General features: G+C 42.2%; 1 protein-coding gene, 1 long non-coding RNA gene and 1 pseudogene across 9 annotated transcripts in view; 1 reads left to right on the top strand and 2 right to left on the bottom strand.

The window, feature by feature from the left end:
- LOC103878482 (double homeobox protein 4-like protein 4) overlaps nucleotides 1–20,175 on the top strand; it is an 89,205-nt gene that overhangs the window by 13,529 nt on the left and 55,501 nt on the right. The window lies entirely within an intron of this gene.
- The window catches only part of LOC110741459, a 35,215-nt gene that overhangs the window by 3,775 nt on the left and 11,265 nt on the right, over nucleotides 1–20,175 (bottom strand). The window contains exon 2 of the long non-coding RNA XR_002517685.2: nucleotides 1,040–1,211. This is a non-coding gene — a long non-coding RNA (uncharacterized LOC110741459). The remainder of the gene's footprint in view (nucleotides 1–1,039; nucleotides 1,212–20,175) is intronic.
- Nucleotides 2,070–6,321, bottom strand: LOC101017452 (annotated as a pseudogene).

Raw genomic sequence — 20,175 nt, 5'->3', positions numbered from 1 at the left:
AGGGACGGGAATAGTTCCCAGGATGTGTCCATTTCGCTTCACAGAAAGGGACTGTAAGATTTTGGGGGAAGACGCCCTATACGTGAAAGGTATTAAGAAAATCATCACTGAAATATGGTTTCCAAAAATTGAGCATGCTCTAGGTTACAAACAGACATATTTAATTCCTAGAACTTGTTGAACTTCTCTGACATGGGTAGATGGGAATTTCAAAAAAGTTACTAATAAATGATTGTGCTTCTAAAGTTGCAAGGTCAACATTTCACCCTCTAGAAAGCAGGGCACTTCATGGCTTGGAGTCTTCTTGTTTACATCCTAGGAACCGGAACAAATTTCATGGGACGCCTCACCCCCAACAACCAGCGGGGCAGGTGGGGAGAGGGCCACAGCTGTCTTTGGGTAAGGCACGTGTGTGTGCGTGCTGTGGGCATGTGCTGGAGATACTAAGGCATAGAGAAGGGCCCAAGCGATGAGGGAAAGTGAGTCTCCTGGCTGTTCCAGTCCTTTCTTTCCAGGCACAAAGAAGTTGAACTTAGTGTTCGTGTAGGCCCCCTTCATCTCACTTCAGCTTTTAGTAAGCAGTGTGTGTGTGCATGAGTAGCTGTGTGTGACAGGGTAAGTCCCTGTGCCTTTCTAGATTTCAATGACTCGGGTTTGCAGTTTCAACAGAAATAATCGGTAAATGACACAAGAGCAAATTTACTAGTTAGATTAGCAACTTTACATTGCTTAAAATCTGATGTTATATTTTTAAAAATGCCCCTGGGTACAGGCAGAATTCTGTCATATGGCCACTGGAACTGAAGTCCTTACCAGCTGTATGAAGAATATTCAGATTGTTTCTGTTATCTCTGCATTTTAAGTAACAAAATACTAAGCCATTAGGTTATTGAACCCGTAATACTCCCACAGGGGTTTTATGTCTACGCCGTGTGATTCACTTAATTTTCCTGGACTCTGGTTAGACTGTTTCCTTTCCGTCTTAGGCATTTGGCCCCCAAAGTTAGGTAGGTAAAAGTGTCGTTTTTAAAGATTTTACCTGTTGGGGAATTTCCTGGTTGGTGCTCCTGGAAGACATCCAGCTGGCCTGCAGGAGTCTGACATTCCCAGTCAGTGGGGCGAGAAGACATGTGTCTCCCAGAGCCGAGGGTGGCCAGGTGGAGGACAGCAGGACTTTCTAGGGGGTCCAAGGGGGAAGTTCTGAGTGGACCCTGGGAAAGGACATGGATGCCCCATCTGAGATGACCTGTGTCCTTCCAACGCCTGGGATCCCCAAGAGGGGCCCAGACATGGGCCCACCCTGGGGAATGAGGATGTGGTGCTGCCTGGAGGAGCTAACACTGAGGTTTGGGGAAGTCACCCCACAGCTCCCAGAACCCAGAATCTCCAACAAGCAACCATATGTGGAGAGGGAGTGGGGACAGTGGAAGGACACAGCTCAAATGAAGACACTGCGGACATGTTCCATGGCTTTCTGCGTTCATATCATCATCATCGAGTGTCCTCCTTTACAGAGTGAGCACATTTTACCCACATGTGATGGACACATGCCTGATGGAAGCCTTCTGAGGCACCAGAGCAGAAGGGAAAGCTTGCACATGGTCGCAAAGGACTTCACACTATTCCATCCCCTCTACTGCCATCCAGGAGGCCTCTTGACTCTTCCAGAATCAGATGTAAAAGACAGGGTCGGTAAAATCAGTATCCATGCCACCTGAAGCTATGATTAGCCATTGTACACGAACATGGCACCTTTATTTATTTATTATTTATTTTGGGATGGAGTTTTGCTCTTGTTGCCCAGGCTGGAGTGCAATGGTGCTTTATCGGCTCACTGCAACCTCTACCTTCCAAGTTCAAGTGATTCTCCTGTCAGGCTCCCAAGTAGCTGGGATTACGGGCACCCGCCACCAGGCCCGGCTAGTTTTTGCTTGTTTTTCAGTAGAGATGGGGTTTCACCATGTTGACCAGGCTGTTCCTGAACTCCTGACCTCAGGTCATCCACCTGCCTTGGCCTACCAAAGTGCTGGGGTTACAGGCATGAGCCACTGCACCCGGCCTGAAGATGGCACTTTTTAAAATATTTTTTTCTAAGTAAAATGGCCCCCAAAGAGCCCAGTGATTTTTTTAAGGGTTTCTTTTTAATTTAAAAAACATTGGATAAAAATGGAAGCTGTAAAATATGGGAAGAGGAGCAAAAGAGCTGCTGAGTTTGCATTTGAAGTTGTGAGGGGCTGGGGAGGACGCGACTAGGGAGAGAGGACCCCTGGCCACTGGTCCCTGCTCTCACAGCTTACGCTCCCCACACTCAGGCTGCACCGCCAGGGAACGCAGGCCAGAAGTCGTAAGGACAAGAGGACAAGAGATCAAACTCAAGGCTTCTTTCTTGTGGTTGGTTGGGTGTGTACATGTGCAAGTGTAATAAGCCACACCCCATGGACATAAGGTGCCTGTCTGTGGATGCCATAGGCATGCTCCTGAGCATCGCTCAGTCTCTGGTGACCCTGAGTCTCTGGGCAGGCCACAGCCTTCACTTCTCCACTTTCTTGGCTTTCTTGAGGATGTTGCATTTTTTCCTGTTATGGCAGCGGCACCGCTCGTCGATGCTGGGGATACATTCGCAGTGCCACACCTCCTCCACCTTCTCCACGGGGTAGATGGCTTCCACGTTGTGGCGGATGAGCCGCAGCTGCATAGGGTCCAGCTGCTTCTTGCTGCAAGCCCGGGAATGGTTGTACTGCAGCTGGAGGTTCTCGGTGGTGGAGGAGCCCCGTGGCAATGTTGCCCACGGAGAGGCTCTGCTGCACGATCTCGCTCACCTCATTGTCGGACAGCAGGTAGGGAGAGGGCACCGGGAAGCTGGGTGAGGGACCACCACCTCGTCCAAGGGGATCTTGCAGAAGTCCTTGCTGCTCCTCTCGGGGGCAGCGGGGGACCCTCAAACTCCTCCTCAAACCTTTTGGGGTTGACTGCATAGCTCCTCATGTCTCTGCACTCGGGCCCAACACATGGACCTTGCACCGCTGCTGGTAGGAGCGCCTCTGCTCGTGTCCCGGCGTGGGCAGTGCTTGTCCAGTTTGCCAGTGAACTCCAGGGTCCAGAAGCAGTTGTTTCTGGTGCGGAGGTAGCATAGGTGCACATAGTGGTGAATGAACTTGTTGCAGGATGGGTCCAGCTACTTCTTGCCCAGGGAGCCACTGCAGCTGTACTGCTTGTGCACGTGCTCATGGGTGAAGAGCTTGGAGAACAGGGGCACCAGCAGGCATGAGGCGAAGTTGCTGATGGACAGGCTGCTCTCGTAGATACTGCGCAATGCTCCTTGCTGAGCAGGCAGTCGGTGCCGGGCACCTCCAAGTTGGGTTGGGGGATCTCCAATTTGTCCAAGTCGATGGGTACCAGCCAGATCTTCTTGGAGCAGTGCTGCTCGCCCTTGAAGCTATCCTCCACCTTGATTACTGAGATGTCATTGGGCAGGCTAGAGGAGTCATAGCAGTCATCACGTGGGGGGCTCACCTTTGCTGCCCGGGTCCAGCCGCAGACCCTGGAGCTTGTCATTGATGCGCTGGGCGCACTGCTGCAGCCAGGCCTCCTCCTGCATGTGGGGGAAGTTGACCTCCCTGTAGTTGCGGATGATCTGCAGCCTCTGCGGGTCCAGCTCCTGCTTGCCGCCGTCCCCGTGGCAGCTGTCCTGCTCGCCCAGCTTGCGGTGGTCAAAGAGCTCAGGGAAGAGCCAGTGGAGGATGAAGACGGCAAACTTGCTGGGTGAAGAGGCTTCATCCAGGAACTCGGTGAGGTCCTGCATGTCCACCACGTGGTCTGAGGCGATGGTGCTGCTCCAGTACAGAGACAGGCCCTCCTCCTCATCTTTGTGGTCCAGGAAGTGGCCGGGGTCCACTGCTCGGCCTCAAAGAAGCTGGCGGCCTGGCCATCGGGCTGGCTGTTCTCCATCTCCCGCTGGGCCCAGAAGTGACTGAAGAAGTTACTCAGCTGGGGCAAGCACTTGGCCTGTCACACAGCCGTGTCCTTCACTGAGGGGTAGTAGACCTCCATGTAGTTGTGGATGTGCTGCAGGTGCAGTGACTCCAGCTTACGCTTGGCCTCAAAGCCGCAGGCACTGCAGCCTCGGGAGAAGTCGACTGTGGCTGATGAGCTTGGGGAAGAGCTGCACCAGCAGGAAGCAGGCCAGGGCCTCGCCCAACAGGCTCTGGTCCACAATCTGCTTGAGCTACGCCGCCTGTGAGCTCCTATGGAGTGGTGGGGGTGGCTGGAATTTGGCCACCATCTCAGTGTGGTTCACCTTCAGGGAGAGCAGGTCCACTTTGCTGTGCAGCTGGGACCTGTTGGACGTGAGGGTGTTGAGCATGTAGAATATCTTCTGGATCAGGAAGTAGATGTTAGGATCACTGTTGGTGGCCGCCCCAGTGCTGCCACAGTCCCACTTCTGTGGCTCATTCAGGAGCCTAAGTGGCAAGGGGCTGTTGCTGGCATTTGCCTTCTGGAAGAGCTCATACATGTTTAGCAGGTCCCCTGAGGGAGGATTCTTCTTCTCCATGACCTTGTGTGAGATGCCATACAGAGACTTCTTGTAGTAGGGGGTGGTGGCATGGTTGCAGGGCTCCTCCTTGCCTGGCCACACAGAGCCTGAGCTCCTGCCCTGCCAGCCTGCTCTCCATTGCCTTGGCAGGGCGAGCTGTTCTCAGGTCTACATGCCTTCTACGAGTGCCTCTGGGATCAGCTGCCTCCTCTTCATGCTGGGGACGGAGTCTGGGGGCCACTGCTGACCTGCCAAGTCCTGGAGGGCAGTGAAGACGCTGTCCAGAGGGTGCTTCTCAGAAGTCCTGGAATTCATGGAGCAGCCTAGAGCAGCATCTTCGGCCTCTGTCTCCACTCTCACTTCTTAGAAGTTCTTCTACATCTTCACTGAATTCAGTTGAGTTCATCTGTTCCACTGGGACTCGAGTTCTGCACTTTGCTGGGCAGCCTGAGCCAAGTTTGGGCGCCAAGTGGTGGGGAGGGTGCAGGGCCAGGGAGTGGGGGAAGCACACAAAGGGCCTGGCCAGGGCGACTGGGGGAGGTGCCGGGGGCGGCAGACAACCAGGCGTCGTGTGTTTCCCCTCTCTTTGTGAGTGTCTGTGTGCTGCGCTGTCGTGTGACGTGACAAGACTCCATGTGTCATTTCCACACAGGGACACAGGAGCCCTTGCTGCAGTGGAACTGCAAACCCTCCGCCCACACCTGCAGTCCACACCTCCCCGTCAGTGGGGCACGCGTGGGCTATTTCCTTCTTATTTATTTATTTTTTTATTCTTTTTTTTTCCTAGACTGCTCAGCAGAATAGGTTAATTTCATGTATATGTGGGTTTTGGAAATTTTAATTGTTTATTTCTAGGGTTCTTGCATATACTTGGGTTGTATATTTGTGAGTAGCATGGATATAAGTGTATTTTTAAATAGGAGTTGTTTTAGGATGCTTTAGGGATGAAAGTATATGCATAGTTTATGATGTGATAGAGTTTAGAGGTATTGATTAAGGAAGTGTTTTATGAATTTTGTCAAATGTATTTTCTGCAATAATTGATATTTTTCCTTTAGTCTATCCATGTGGTGTATTACACTGATTGATTTTCAGTGCATTGAAACCATCTTTGTTGAATGGTGTTGAACTATCAGTACCATTGATGTTGAACCATCTTTGCTTTCCAGGAATATATCCCACTTAGTCCTGGTGGATAATCTTTTAATGCACTGTTGAATTTGGTTTGCTAATATTTTGTTGATAATTTTTGAATCAATATTTATAAGGGATATTGTTCGCTAGTGTTCTTTTCTTGCAGTGTGTTTGGCTTTGGTATCAGACAATGCTGGCCTTGTAGAGTGAGTTTGGAAGTGTTACCTCCTCTTCAATTTATTGGAACAGTTTGAGGAGGACTGATATTAATTCTTCCCTAAATGTTGGTAGAATATACCAGTAAAGTCATCTAGTCCTGGGCTTTTCTTGGTTGGAAAGTTTTTGATTACTAATTCAATCACCTGACGAGTTATAGGCTTCAGAGTTTCCATTTCTTCATGATTCAACATTGGTAGATTGTGTTTTTGTAGTATTTGTCTATTTCATGTAGATATCCATTTGTTGACATACAATCATTCATAGTTCTCTCTTGTAATCTTTTTTATTTATGTGAAATCAGCAGTATCCCCTCTTTCATTTTGAATTTTAGTTGTCTTCTCTCGGGTAACGTTGCTAAAGATTTGTTAGTTTTTTCTTTTTTTTGAGACAGAGTCTTGCTCTGTTGCCCAGACTGGAGTGCAGTGGCATGATCTCAGCACACTGCAAACTCTGCCTCCCAGGTTCAAGCAATTCAGCCTCCCGAGTAGCTGGGACTACAGGTGCATGCCATGATGCCTGGCTAATTTTTGTATTTTTAGTAGAGATGGGATTTCACCATATTGGCCAGACTGGTCTCGAACTCCTGACCTCAGGTGATCCACTTACCTTGGCCTCCCAAAGTGCTGGAATTACTGGTATGAGCCACTGTACTCAGCCTTTGTTTTTTGTTTGTTTGTTTTTGCTTGTTTTTTCTTTTTTTTTTCAAAGAACACATGATTTTGTTGATTTCCTATTTTTTAAAAAATTTTCTATTTTATTTCTCTGCCCTAATCTTTATTGTTACTTTTCTCTGCTAGCTTTGGGTTTAGTTTTTTATTGTTGTTGTTTTGTTTTATTTCTGTTTTTAGTTTTTTAAGATGTAAAGTTTCATCATTAATTTGAGATATTTCTTCTTTTCTAATCAAAGTGTTTACAGTTATACATTTCCCCTGTAACTGCTTTTGCTGGCTCCCATAAATTTTGGTATATTGTATTTTCATTCAAAGATACAGTCTAATTTACCTTGCAGTTTCTTCTTTGATCTATTGTTTGTTTAAGAATATGTTGTTTGAGGCCAGGTGTGGTGGCTCATGCCTGTAATTCCAGCACTTTGTGAGGCTGAGGTGGGCAGATCACCTGAGGTTAGGAGTTCAAGACCAGCCTGGCCAACATGGTGAAACCCTGTCTCTACTAAAACTACAAAAATTAGCCAGGCTGGTGGCGGGGACCTGTAATCCCAGCTACTTGCGAGGCTGAGACAGGAGAAGAAAATGGGAGGCACAGGTTGCAGTGAGCCAAGATCATGCCATTGCACTCTAGCCTGGGCAACAAGAGCAAAAAGTCTCAAAAAAAAAAAAAAAAAAAAAAAAAAGGTGTTTGATTTCCACATGTATGTGGATTCTTCTGCTGTTTATTTCTAGTTTCATTACATTTTTATCAGAAAACATACTTTGTATGATTTAAATGTTTTTAAACTATTAAGACCTATTTTGCGGCCTACCATCATCTGTCCTGGAAAATGTTCCATGTGCACTTGAGAAAAATGTGTATGTCTTCTTGGTGAGTTGATGCTTTTATCATTATACAATGTTCATGTACCTTATACCAGTTTTTGACTTAAAGTCTATTTTGTCTACTGTTGGTATAATCACCCCAGTCTCTCTCTCTCTCTCTCTTTTTTTTTTTTGAGATGCAGTCTCGCTCTGTCACCAGGCTGGAGTGCAGTGGCGCAATCTTGGCTACTGCAACCTCTGACTCCCTGGTTCAAGCGATTCTCCTGCCTCAGCCTCCCGAGTAGCTGGGACTACAGGCGTGCACCACCACGCCCAGATAATTTTTTTATTTTTAGTAGAGTTGAGGTTTCACCAGGTTGGCCAGGTTGGTCTTAAACTCCTGACCTTAAGTGATCTGCCTGCCTTGGCCTCCCAAAGTGCTGGGTTAACAGGTGTGAACCACTGCACCTGGCCCTATTTGGCCTTTTTTTTTTTTGGAGATGGAGCCTTGCTATGTTGTCCAGGTTGGAGTACAGTGGCACAATTTTGGCTCACTGCAACCTCTACCTCCTGGGTTCAAGCAATTCTTGTGCCTCAGCCTCCCAGGGAGCTGGGATTACAGATGCATGCCACCATGCTCAGTTAATTTTTGTATTTTTAATAGAGACAGGGTTTCACCATGTTGACCAGACTCATCTTGAACTCCTGACCTCAAGTGATCTGCTCACCACTGCCTCCCAAAGTGCTGGGATTACAGGTGTGAGCCACCATGGCTGGCCTCCTATTTGTGTCTTTAGATCTAAAGTGAGTCTCTGTAGACATCCTTTAGTTGACTCATATTTTTAAAAAATCAATTCTGCCAATTTATGTCTTTTGATTGCAGAGTTTAATACATTTACATTTAAAGTAATTACTGGAATTGACTATTGCCATTTGTTTTCTTTTAAGTCCTATTGCTTTTTTTGTCCTTCATTTCCTCCATTATTGCCTTTTTGTTTAGTTGATTTTTATAGTGAAATATTTTGATTTCCTTCCCATTTCCTTTTGTGTACATTCTATTGATATTATCTTTGTGGTTACTATGGGGATTAAATATAGCATCCTACATGTGTAACAGTGTATTTTAAATTGATACCAGCTAATTCCAATCACAATTTAAAAACTCTACTCTTTACAAAACCACCCACCATTTTATATTATTAATGTTACAGTTACATCTTTATATATTGTGTATCCATTACTATATAATTATTTTTATGCTTTTGTCTTTTAAATTATGTAGAAGAATAAAAAATGAAGTTATAAGCCAAAAACTGATTTTTATATTTATCCATATATTTGCCTTTATGGGATATCTGTATTTTTACCTGGCTTCTAGTTACTGTCTAGCATCCTTTGTTCCTTCTGAAGGATTCCCTTTAGCATTTCTTGTAGGGCAGGTCCTTCAGCTTATATCTGGAATATCTTAATTTCTTCCTCACTTTTGAAGGACAGTTTTGTTAGATATAGAATTTTTGATTGATTTTTTTTCCTCAGCATTTTAATTATACCATCCCACCAACTTCTGGACTGTACAATTTCTGCTGAGAAATATGCTCATAATTTCTTTGAGGAAGTATCTGGTGCTGCTTTAACAGAATGCCTGAGACTGGGCAATTTAAACTGAGTGGAAATTTACTGGCTAACAGTTGTTGAGACCAAGAAATCCAGTATCGAGGTGCTGGCAGATTGTGAGGGTCTTCTGCCGTGTCACCATGGTGACACGCATCACGTGGCAGAAGAGCAACAGGTGAGAGAGAAAGACAAAGGGAACCTGAACTTGCCATTTTCTAATGGCATTCATTTCACCAATGAGGGCAGAGCCATCATGGCCTAGTCATCGCAAAGGTTCCACATCTTAGTAGTGTTACAGTGTCAACTGAATTTCAACATGAGTTTTAGAGGGAACAGACATTCAAACTGTAGCACCATGTATGTGATAAGTTGCTTTTCCCTTATTGCTTTCAGGAGTCTCTTTTTGTCTTTCAACAATTTGTGTTTTATTGTGTATTTCTTCAGATTTTATTAAGTTTCTTGGATTTACGTGTCTATGTCTTTCCTCAAATTTGGAAAGTTTTGGGTCATTATTTCTTGAAATAATCTGCCTATCTCCTTCCCCTTTCTCTATGTCTTATCCTACTAAGACCCCCTGCCCCGTAATGCATGTATTGGTCTACTTGATGGCACCCCATAAATTCCTCATGCTCTGTTCACTTTTCTTTATTCTTTTTTCTTTTTGCTCTTCAGATTCAGTAGGGCCTGTCTTCAGGTTCACTGATTCCTTCTTCTGCCTGTTTGAATCTCTTGATGAATTCTAATGAATTTTTCAATTCAGATGTGAGATTTTTCAGCTCCAGAATTTGTTTGGTTATTTTTATATAAATTCTCTTTGTTGATATTTTCATTTTGTTCATATCTCATTTTCCTGGTTTGTAGGGGTTCTTTGTGTTTTTCTTTTGCTCTTTAAGCATATTTAAGACAGTGGTTTTAAAGTCTTTGCTAGTAAGTCTGATGCCTTTTATCTTCGGGAACAACTTTTAGAGTGTTATTTTGTGCCTGTGAGTGGGCCATGTTTTCTTGTTTCTTGTGACTTTTAGTTGAAAACTGGCAGTTGAAGAAACAGCCACCTCTGTCTTTATAGACTGGCTCTGTATAGGGGAAGACCTTCAGGTATAAGCTCATCATGAACACTTAAAGTCTTCTCAGGTCTCTTCTGGTCATGCATCTTCCCTGTGAGAGTGCCTTTCTCCAGTCCACCTTATACCCAGCTGCTTTTCATGACTTCATTTCTGTGAGTGTCAACCCTGCCTCTTCCCAGGGTCTTAGCAGTTCTACTGTATTTCTCAATCGCTAATCTCTCACCCTAGGCATCTGCAGGTCTGTAGTCCCCCTGAAGCTTTCGTAAGTTATATTTCACAGCTTTGTCCAGTCTGAGGTGTGCTTCATTTGGCCATCTGAGCTCTCAGTTGGGTGACACAGAGATTAATCAGGCAATCCCTGGACAGATTAGACTGTTGCAAATTTGGCCTGCCCTGCTCTCTCTGCTCAGTTGCCCCATAGGGTAACTGGGGACTGGGTTGCTGCTTCCCCCAGACCATACTGTTCAGTTCCAGGGAAGGGGTAGGGCAAGTGCAAATTAAAATGCCATGAACTTTTTTTACTGTTTTGAATGTAACTTTTTATTGATGGGGCTTTTGCTTGGTTGCTGTAATCTTTACTGATTTCAAGGGCTCCTATAAGGCTATTTTAGTCAGTATTTACTTGTTTATTCTACATTTATATGGGGGATTTCTGGGCTTGCTAGTCTTGCATCTTGCTGACATTACTCCTCTAACCCTCCTATTTTAAGATCAGTGCATTAGCAGCCTTAATTTTATCTGAAACTGTAGTTCCTTTCTGCCACGTAACCTAACATTTTGACAGGTTCTGGGAATTAGGACACAGACATTTTTTCCAGACATGAGTAAACTTAATGTAGTATCTTGAATGGGATCCTGGAACAGAAAAAGAACATTAGGGAAAAGCTAATGAAATTTTAATAAGATACAGAGTTTAGCTAATAGTAAACTGTAATAGTACCAATATTGGTTCATTAGCTATGACTAATGTACATTGGTAATGTAAGATGTAAACAACAGCAGACATAGGATGGAGAGTATGTGGGAACAATCTGTACTGTCTTTGTTTCTAAAATTAAAAATGTATTTAAAAGAAAAGAGTAGCTATAATATATAATAAAACTGTGTAGTACTTTTGGACTGAGGTAGAGTACTCAAAGAAGGACAAGCTTGAAAGAGGGACCCCTCCCCAAGTCTGAGGTTCAGACCTCATTAGAGAAGGTATAGTTGCAACCTACTGGGAGGTAGAGACATTTGCTGATTTTCCCAGGTGAGTTGGCCCTCAGTTGCTTTGGGCAGGCAGGAAGCAACTTTGGGGTGCAGGAAACCTGGCATGCAGGTTTTCAGAGTGAGGAGGGTGCCAGTGGCAACCCTCTCTGGTGCAGGTGGGGTGCAGGTGAGCAAAGGAAGTGGGTGCATGAGTGGGACTGGAGGAATAGAGAGTGCTGTGTCTGTGTCCAGAGGGCAAGAGACATGCCAGGCTCTGAGGTCATTGAGTGACTCTCCTCTGGGCACATGGCTGAGCAGAGCACCCACCTCATATCACTTCTCAACTTTATGGCCCCAGAAGCAGCAGGACAGTCCCTTTCTCCTTGCAATGTTCTCCAAGCACCCTCTACTGAGAAAACTGTAAACCAAAAGTGCCTGAGCCTAGTCTCAATTAATTTAGGAGTTTATTTTGCCAAAGCCAAGGACATGCCTGTCACAAGCCTCAGGAGGCCCTGATGACATGTGCCCATGGTAGTCAGCCTTCAAATTGGTTTATAAACTATGTCTCTTAGGGAGAAATAAGACATCAATCAATATGTGTAAGACGTACATTGTTTCAGTCTGGAAAGGCAGGACAACTGGAAGCAGAGGCTTCCGGGTCATAGCAGATTCGAAGATTTTCTAATTGACAATTGGTTATTATCTAAAGAGCTGGAATCAACGAAAAGAATGTCTGGGTTACAGTAAGGGATTGTGGAAAAACCAAGGTTGTGTCATGCAGATGAAGCCCCCAGGTAGCTGGCTTCAGAGAGAATAGATTGTGAATGTTTCTTATCAGATGTAAAGAGTCTGTTCTATGAGTCTTAAGGTCTGTGTTGATGTTAATGGTAATGAGGCATGTCCAACCCCTGACCCCACAGGCCCCCTTCCCATTGTGGCCTGAACTAGTTTTTCAGGTTAACTTTGGAATGCCCTTGGCCAAGAAGAGGAGTCCATTCAGATGGTTGGGGGGCTTAGAATTTTATTTTTGGTTTATAAAACCAAACACTGTTAAGGAGAGATGCTGAAAGGAATTCTGTCAGTTATTGCAGAGCATGTGTTACAGCATGAATTTGCAGCTGAGAGGCAGTAAATTGGTGACTACCACAGTTCCTCACCATCTTCCATAGCTCACACTGGGCAAACCACCAGAGAGCATCCCACAAATTCAGCTGTGCCCCTCATCAATGCATTATCTGGTTGGCTTAGTGAAGGGTCTATCCTTTGGGTCTCCCTCAGGGTGTGGTTTAAGGGTGGGTGAACATATTGGTTATAAGAAATGCCACCCGATATTTCCAGTCTCCAGAATCTTCAGACACTTTCCTCTACAGTTCTTCAGGGACAGTAGTTCTCCATGGAGTCCAGATTTCAATTAACCCACCTGCCACATTATTAATGCCCCTCTTAACTGCTTGAGTCAACTCATTCAGTATCAGATCCTGAGAGTACCTTGATGTTGATAAATTTATCACAATCTATATTTTATCCTCTTTTTTTTTAACTCTCTTAGAATGAGACTGGGATTTATCTTGAAGTTAATGGAACTGAAGCATCAGGGCCCCTTATTTACATGTTCCCTTTCCATCCCTTGGGGAAAAAAACATTAGAATTTACTCACACAGTTAATGTTTTCCATATGAAAAGTAAAATATTTTAACCACAGTCAGTTAAGATAGCTGTTTCATTCTCCTCTGGCTTCCTCTTATATTGGGTAGTTTGGTATAGCATCAGACATGTTTGGACTTCACCCAAGGCATATTCTAGTTGAAGATACATTGAGTTTGAGTTTAGAGGGGAGTATTTATATGCTTCCAAGTCACTTCTGTGTATAGATAAGTTATTGCTAGCTGTCCTGAGTAGAAATGTTCTCTAGGAACACTCCTGGAGAACAGTGTTGATCCACTTGCCATTGCAGTAAGATTGTGACATCACTGTGCTCTGTAGTTTCAGCCATTTGACGTATGTTTATGGTTTAGAGGGGACAAAAATGGTTTGAAATCTAAGGAGGCAAGAGTTTATCTATAGAAAATTCTCCCAAGCATCAGATCATCGGATATGTAAATCTGCAAGCTGCATATTTGATTCTCATCTTGGCCCATTCAAATGGAAGTCTTTCCTATCAGGAATATATTTATTAATGCAACACTCTCTTTCTTTCTCTTTCTCTCTCTCTCTCTCTCTCTCACACACACACACACACACACACTCCTCAGAATGTCTACGACTATAAGGTAAATACTTGTAGGAATACTACAGTGAGTTCATTTGCATGTGAAGTCACATGTTTTATAAACCCCACATAATGGACTCTCTCTTAGGGTATCTGACATTTGTCATCATAATGAAGTTTAGTGGTTTCACATTAAAAAAGCAGAAAGTGTACCATTTATATGAAATCCCCTGATATCTTGTAGTTCATAAGGGAAATAAATTTGATGGGATTTTTCTTACATTTGATAACAATCCTAAAATTGTATGTGACTTTACCAATAATGAGTTGTGAAACTAATGAAATTTTCTGTGCCACTCATAACAACAACTACAAATGAATTTCTGTTAAGCATGATACCTGGAAAGAATCTGTATTTTCTCTAGAGAAAAGCAAATTGCAAGTTTACTTTCAAATGAGAACTAATCAAAGAATAAGGAGCCATTGATACATGGAAAATACATTAAATAGTGCCTCAGGCTATTAACACAAATGTGGTATTTTTTGTGCTTTGTAATGTTCGTGTGATATTTTTGAGCCTTCTTTTTTTTTTTTTCTTTTGAGACAGAGGCTTGCTCTGTTGCCCAGGCTGGACTGCCATGGTGCAATCTCAGCTCACTGCAACCTCCACTTCCTGGATTCAAGCAATTCTCCTGCCTCAGTCTCCTGTCTCCAGTCTCCTGTCTCCTGAGTAGCTGGGATTACAGGTGCGTGCCACCATGCCTGGCTAATTTTTGTATTTTTAGCAGAGACGGGGTTTTACCGTGTTGGTCAGGCCGGTCTCAAACTCCTGACCTTGTGATCCACCCATCTCGGTCTCCCAAAGTGCTGGGATTACAGGCGTGAGCCACCGCGCCCGGCCTTCAAGCCTTCTTAAGTATGTAACTCATTGTGATTTATGTTCTGAATGTAGATAAATGTTCACTTGGAGAGATAATTTTGTATTATTAAAAAGAGGTTCCTCCAAAACTATAAGCATCCGGGCCCATGCAACTTTGGACATCACTGACTAGTTCCCTAGCCTAAGTCAGTTTACCTATGGCCCTAATCTAAGGAGAAGTAACACACACACACACACACACACACACACACCTCAAAATGTCTACGATTGTAAGGTAAATACTTGTAGGAATACTACAGTGAGTTCATTTGCATGTGAAGTCACATGTTTTATAAACCCCACATAATGGACTCTCTCTTAGGGTATCTGACATTTGTCATCATAATGAAGTTTAGTGGTTTCACATTAAAAAAGCAGAAAGTGTATCATTTATATGAAATCCCCTGATATCTTGTAGTTCATAAGGGAAATAAATTTGATGGGATTAATTCTGGCCCTTTGGGAAGCCAAGGTGGGTGGATCCTTTGAGATCAGGAGCTCGAGACCAGCCTGGCCAACATGGTGAAACCCCGTCTCTACTAAAAATAAAAAAATTAGCCAGGCATGGTGGTACACACCTGTAATCCCAGCTACTCCGGCGGCTGAGGCAAGAGAATCACTTGAACCCGGGAAGCGGAGGTTGCAGTGAGCCAAGATCACGCCACCGCACCCCAGGCTGGATGACAAAGCAAGACTCAATCTCAAAAAAAAAAAAAAGTACATATCTTAATAAGATGGGGAGGACTAAAGACAATGAGGATCTTAAAAGCAGTCGGAGGAAAACATACCAGGAATAATCAGTTGCATTTTTATATACCAGCAAAAAGTTACATTAAGTAGATTTTTAAAAAGATACTTAGAATAACACATGATCAATCTATTATATACATGGCATGATAAATTTAGACTGTTCAAAATATATAACACTGTAGTCAGAGGTATTAAAGAAAAACTGAATAAAGTTATGATATATGATCATGGATGGGAAGACGATGACATAAAGATTTCGGTTCTCAAATATGATCATATATGCAATACTATTTCAATCAAAATAATGATGATTTTTATGGAAATTCCAAAAATATCTTAAATTTTATATGAAAGATAAGAGGGCAAAACATTAGGCAAATATTTAAGGACATAAGGCAAAATTTAGGACAGAGAGGACGTGTTTTAAATTTATAATAATTTTGATAGGTGATAATATAGCAAAGATACTGGGTGTATAAGACGAGAATACAAGCTAAGGAACAGAATCACAATCATAAGGAAATTTTATATATGACCAAAGTTGTATTGAAAATAATTTGGGGCGGGGCGCAGTGGCTCACACGTGTAATCCCAGCACTTTGGGAGACTGAGGCAGGTGGATCACTTGAGGTCAGGAGTTCAAGACAAGCCTGGCCAATATGGTGAAACCCTGTCTCTACTAAAAAAATACAAAAATTAGCTGGGTGTGGTGGCATGTGCCTGTAGTCCCAGATACTTGAGAGGCTGAGGCAGGAGAATTGCTTGAACCTGGGAGGCAGAGGTTGCAGTGAGCCGAGATTGCATCACTGCACTCCAGCCTGGGTGACAAAGTGAGACTCTGTCTCAAAAAAAGAAAAAAAAGAAAATAATTTGGCAAAAGAATGGATATGGCAGGGGCGCTAAACACTGGCTTTTTCAAGTTATTTTGACTATTCTAGGTTACCTGCTTTCCTTATATCAATTTTAGAATCATCTTGTCAAACATACAAAAAATCCTTCTGAAAGATTTACTGAGATTGTTTTGAATCTGTAGATCAATTTGGGGAGAATTGATATCTTAAAAATATTGAGTCTTTGACCCATGAACACAATGTGTCTCCATTTATTTAGGTCTTCTTTAGTTCCTTTCATCACTATTTTGTAGTTTCAGCGTATATCTCCTGCATATACTTAATTACCTTTATATCTTAGTATTTTATATGTTGTTGGTACCTTATAAATGGTAACTAAACATTTTTAAATTCAATTTTTTGGCTAATGTATACAAATGCAATTGATTTTTGTGACCTTAGGTCTTGTGATCTTCCTAAACTCAGTTATTAGTTTTAGTAGTTTGTTGTTGAATCTATAGAATTTTCTGCATAAAAGTAAAACATCATGTAATCTTCAAATTAAAGAGTTTTACTTCTCCCATTTAAATAAGATCACTTTCCATTTCTTATTTTTATTGGCTAGAATGGCTAGAATCTCTAATACATTGTTGAATAGAAATGAAAGGGTGGTCATTTTTGCTGTGTCCTGATGTTAGAAGAAGAGCATTTTATCACTAATACAATGTTAGTTGTAGGTTTTTGGTCAGTATACTTTATCAGGTTGAGGAAATTTCCTTCGATTCATAGTTTCCAGAGAGTTTTTAATCAGGAATGAAGATTGCATTCTGTAAAATGCTTTTTCTGCATCTGTGGACATGGTCATAGAATTTTTCATCTTTATTCTGTTAATATGGCACATTATATTAATTGATTTTCAAAATTAAAGCAACCCTGTGTTTCTGGGATAAACCCCATTTAGTCATCATGTATCAACTGTTTTATATATTGTGAGATTCATTTAGCTTCGTTTTTATTAACTGGATAATTCTTATGTCTGTGTGCATGGTGGGGATTGTCATCTGTAGTTTTATTTTTCTGCAATGTCTATGCCTTGTTTTGGTTTCAGAGTAATGCTGGCTGCTGTGGTCTGAATGTTTGTGTTTCCCCCAAAATTCACTGCGTTGAAACCTAACCACCAATGCAATAGTATTAAGAGGTGGGAATTTTAGGAGATGATTAGGTCATTAGGGTGGAGACCTCATGGATGGGATTAGTGCTCTTATAAAAGAGACACAAGGGAGTTCATTCACCTCTTCCGCCATGTGAGGACACATAGCAGGTGCCATCGATGAGGAATTGACAGGTGCTGAATCTGCTGGCACATTGATCTTGGTCTATCCTTACTCCAAAAGTGTGAGCAATAACTTTCTTGTGTTTATAGATTACTCAGTCTAAGTTATTTTGTGATAGCAGCCTGAATGGACTAAGACACTGGCTTTATAGAATAAATTGGAAAATGTCTCTTCCTCTTCAATTTTCTAGAAGAGTTTGTGTATAATCAACATTATTTACTCCTTAAATATATAGTGCTATTTGACAGTGAAGCCATATATGTTTAGGGTTTTCTTTGTGGGTATGTTTTTAACTATGTTTAATTTTTAATAGACATATTTATTCTTGAGTGCCCTTTGGTAATTTATCTATTTCAAGGAATTTCATCTAAGTTGTTGAATATATTAACATGAAGTTATTAATATTCTCTTATTATATCCTTTGAGTATCTGTAGAGTCTATGACTTTATTAATCTCAAAGAACCATTTTTAAATCAATTATTGTCTTTATATTTTTTCTCTTTTCTATTTCATGGTTACTAATCTTTATCTTTCCCTTCTGTTTATTTTGGGTTTAACTTTCATATTCTCTTCTAATTTGTTTTGCTTATTGTGTGTGTCAGCTTAATGTTTTTAACAGCTTTGCTGAGATATCTTGATATATTAAAAACTATAGGCTGGGCGCGGTGGCTCACGCCTGTAATCCCAGCACTCTGGGAGGCCGAGGCGGGCGGATCACGAGGTAAGGAGATCGAGACCATCCTGGCAAACACAGTGAAACCCCGTCTCTACTAAAAATACAAAAACATTAGCCGGGCGTGGTGGCAGGTGCCTGTAGTTCCAGCTTCTCGGGAGGCTGAGGCAGGAGAATGGCGTGAACCCGGGAGGCGGCAGAGCTTGCAGTGAGCGGAAATCGTACCACTGCACTCCAGCTTGGGTGACAGAGCGAGACTCCGTCTCAAAAAACAAAAAAACTATACATATTTAATGTGTACAATTTAATGAGTTTGAACATATGCATATTCTCATGATACTGTCCCTACAAAAATTTTGTGTCCTTTTGTTTGTTTTTGTTTATTTGTTTATTGGTGTTTTATTTGTGTGTATGTGGTAAGAACACTTAACATGAGATCTTAAAATTTTAAGTGCATAATACCATATTTTTAACTGTAGGCACTATGTTGTACAATAGATTTCTAGAATTTACTCATCTTGTCTAACTGTAGCCTTATATACCCATTCAGCAACTCCCCATTTCCCCCTCCCCTATTCCCTAGCAACCACTATTCTGTTTTTACTTCTATAAGTTTGACTATTTTAGATGCCTCATTTAAGTGGAATCATGCAGTATTTGTGTCTCTGTGACTGACTTAATTCATTTAGCATAATGTTTTCCATGTCCATCCATATTGTCACAAATGGTAGAATTTTCTTTTTTTTTTAAGGCTGAATAGTATTCCATTGCATATATATACTACAATTTCTTTTTCCATTCATATATCAGTGGATATTTGGGTTGCTTGTGTATCTTAGTTATTGTGAATAGTGTTGCAGTGAACATGGGTGTATAGATATCTCTTGGAAATCATGGTTTTAATTCCTTTGAATATATAACCAGGAGTGCAATTGCTGCATCACATAGCAATTCTATTTTTAAGTTTTTGAAGAATCTCCACAGTTTTCCATCATGGCTGTACCATTTTACATTCCCACCAATAGTGTACAAGAGTTCCAATTTCTTCACAACCTCACTTTTATCTTTTTTTTAATATATAATAATCATCCTAACAGCTATGAGATTGATACGGTTTGGCTGTGTCCTCACCCAAATCTCATCTTGAATTGTAACTCCCAGAACCTCCACATGTTGTGGAAGGGACCTTGTGGGAGGTAATGGAATCATTGGGGGTGGTTTTTCCCATGCTGCTCTCGTGATAGTGAATAAATCTCATGAGATCTGATGGTTTTATATAGGGCAGTTCCCTGCACACGCTCTCTTGCCTGCTGCCATGTAAGACATGCCTTTCTCCTCCTTCGCCTTCCACCATGATTGTGAGGCCTCCCCAGTCATGTGGAACTGTGAGTCCATTAAACTTCTTTTTCTTTATAAATTACCCAGTCTCAGGTATTTCTGCGTAGCAGTATGGAAATGGACTAATACAAAGATGATATCTCATTGTGGTTTTTATTTGCATTTCCCTAATGATTAACGATTTTGAACACCTTTTCAGACACTCGGCCATTTATGTCTTCTTTGGCAAAATATCTGTTCAAGTTCTTTGCTTATTCTTAATTGAGTTATTTGAGTTTTCACTATTGAGTTATAGCAGTTCCTTATATATTTTAGAAATTAGCCCCTTATTGGATATACGGTTTGTAAGTATTTTCTCCTGTTCTGTAGGTTGCCTTTTCACTCTGTTGATTATTTCCTTTGCTGTGCAGAAGCTTTTTGGTTTTATATAGTCTCACTTGTTTGTTTTTGCTTTTGTTGCCTCTGCTTTTTGTGTCAAATCCATTAAATCATTGCCAAGACTTAATTTCATGAAGCTTTTTCCTTACTTTTTTCTCAGGAGTTTTGCAGTTTCAGGTCTTACATTTAAGTCCTTAATCCATTTTTATCTTTTTCTAGTATTTTAAGGTGGGAAGCTGAAGTCACTGATTTGAGAGCTTTCTTTTCTGATACAGACCTTTTGTCTGCACTCCACAAATTTTGATACATTGTGTTTTCATTGTCACTGTAATCCCAGCACTTTGGGAGGCCAAGGCAGGTGAATCACGAGGTCAGGAGATCGAGACCATCCTAGCCAACCTGGTGAAACCTCGTCTCAACTAAAAATACAAAAATTAGCCAGGCGTGGTGGCGGTGCCTGTAGTCCCAGCTACTCTGGAGGCTGAGGCAGGAGAATTGCTTGAACCCGGGAGCAGAGG

Source organism: Papio anubis, chromosome 13 (genome assembly GCF_008728515.1).
Source record: "Papio anubis isolate 15944 chromosome 13, Panubis1.0, whole genome shotgun sequence".
Lineage (NCBI taxonomy): Eukaryota > Metazoa > Chordata > Mammalia > Primates > Cercopithecidae > Papio > Papio anubis.
Note: the sequence above shows the minus strand (reverse complement) of the source record. Positions and strands in the feature narration are given on the sequence as shown.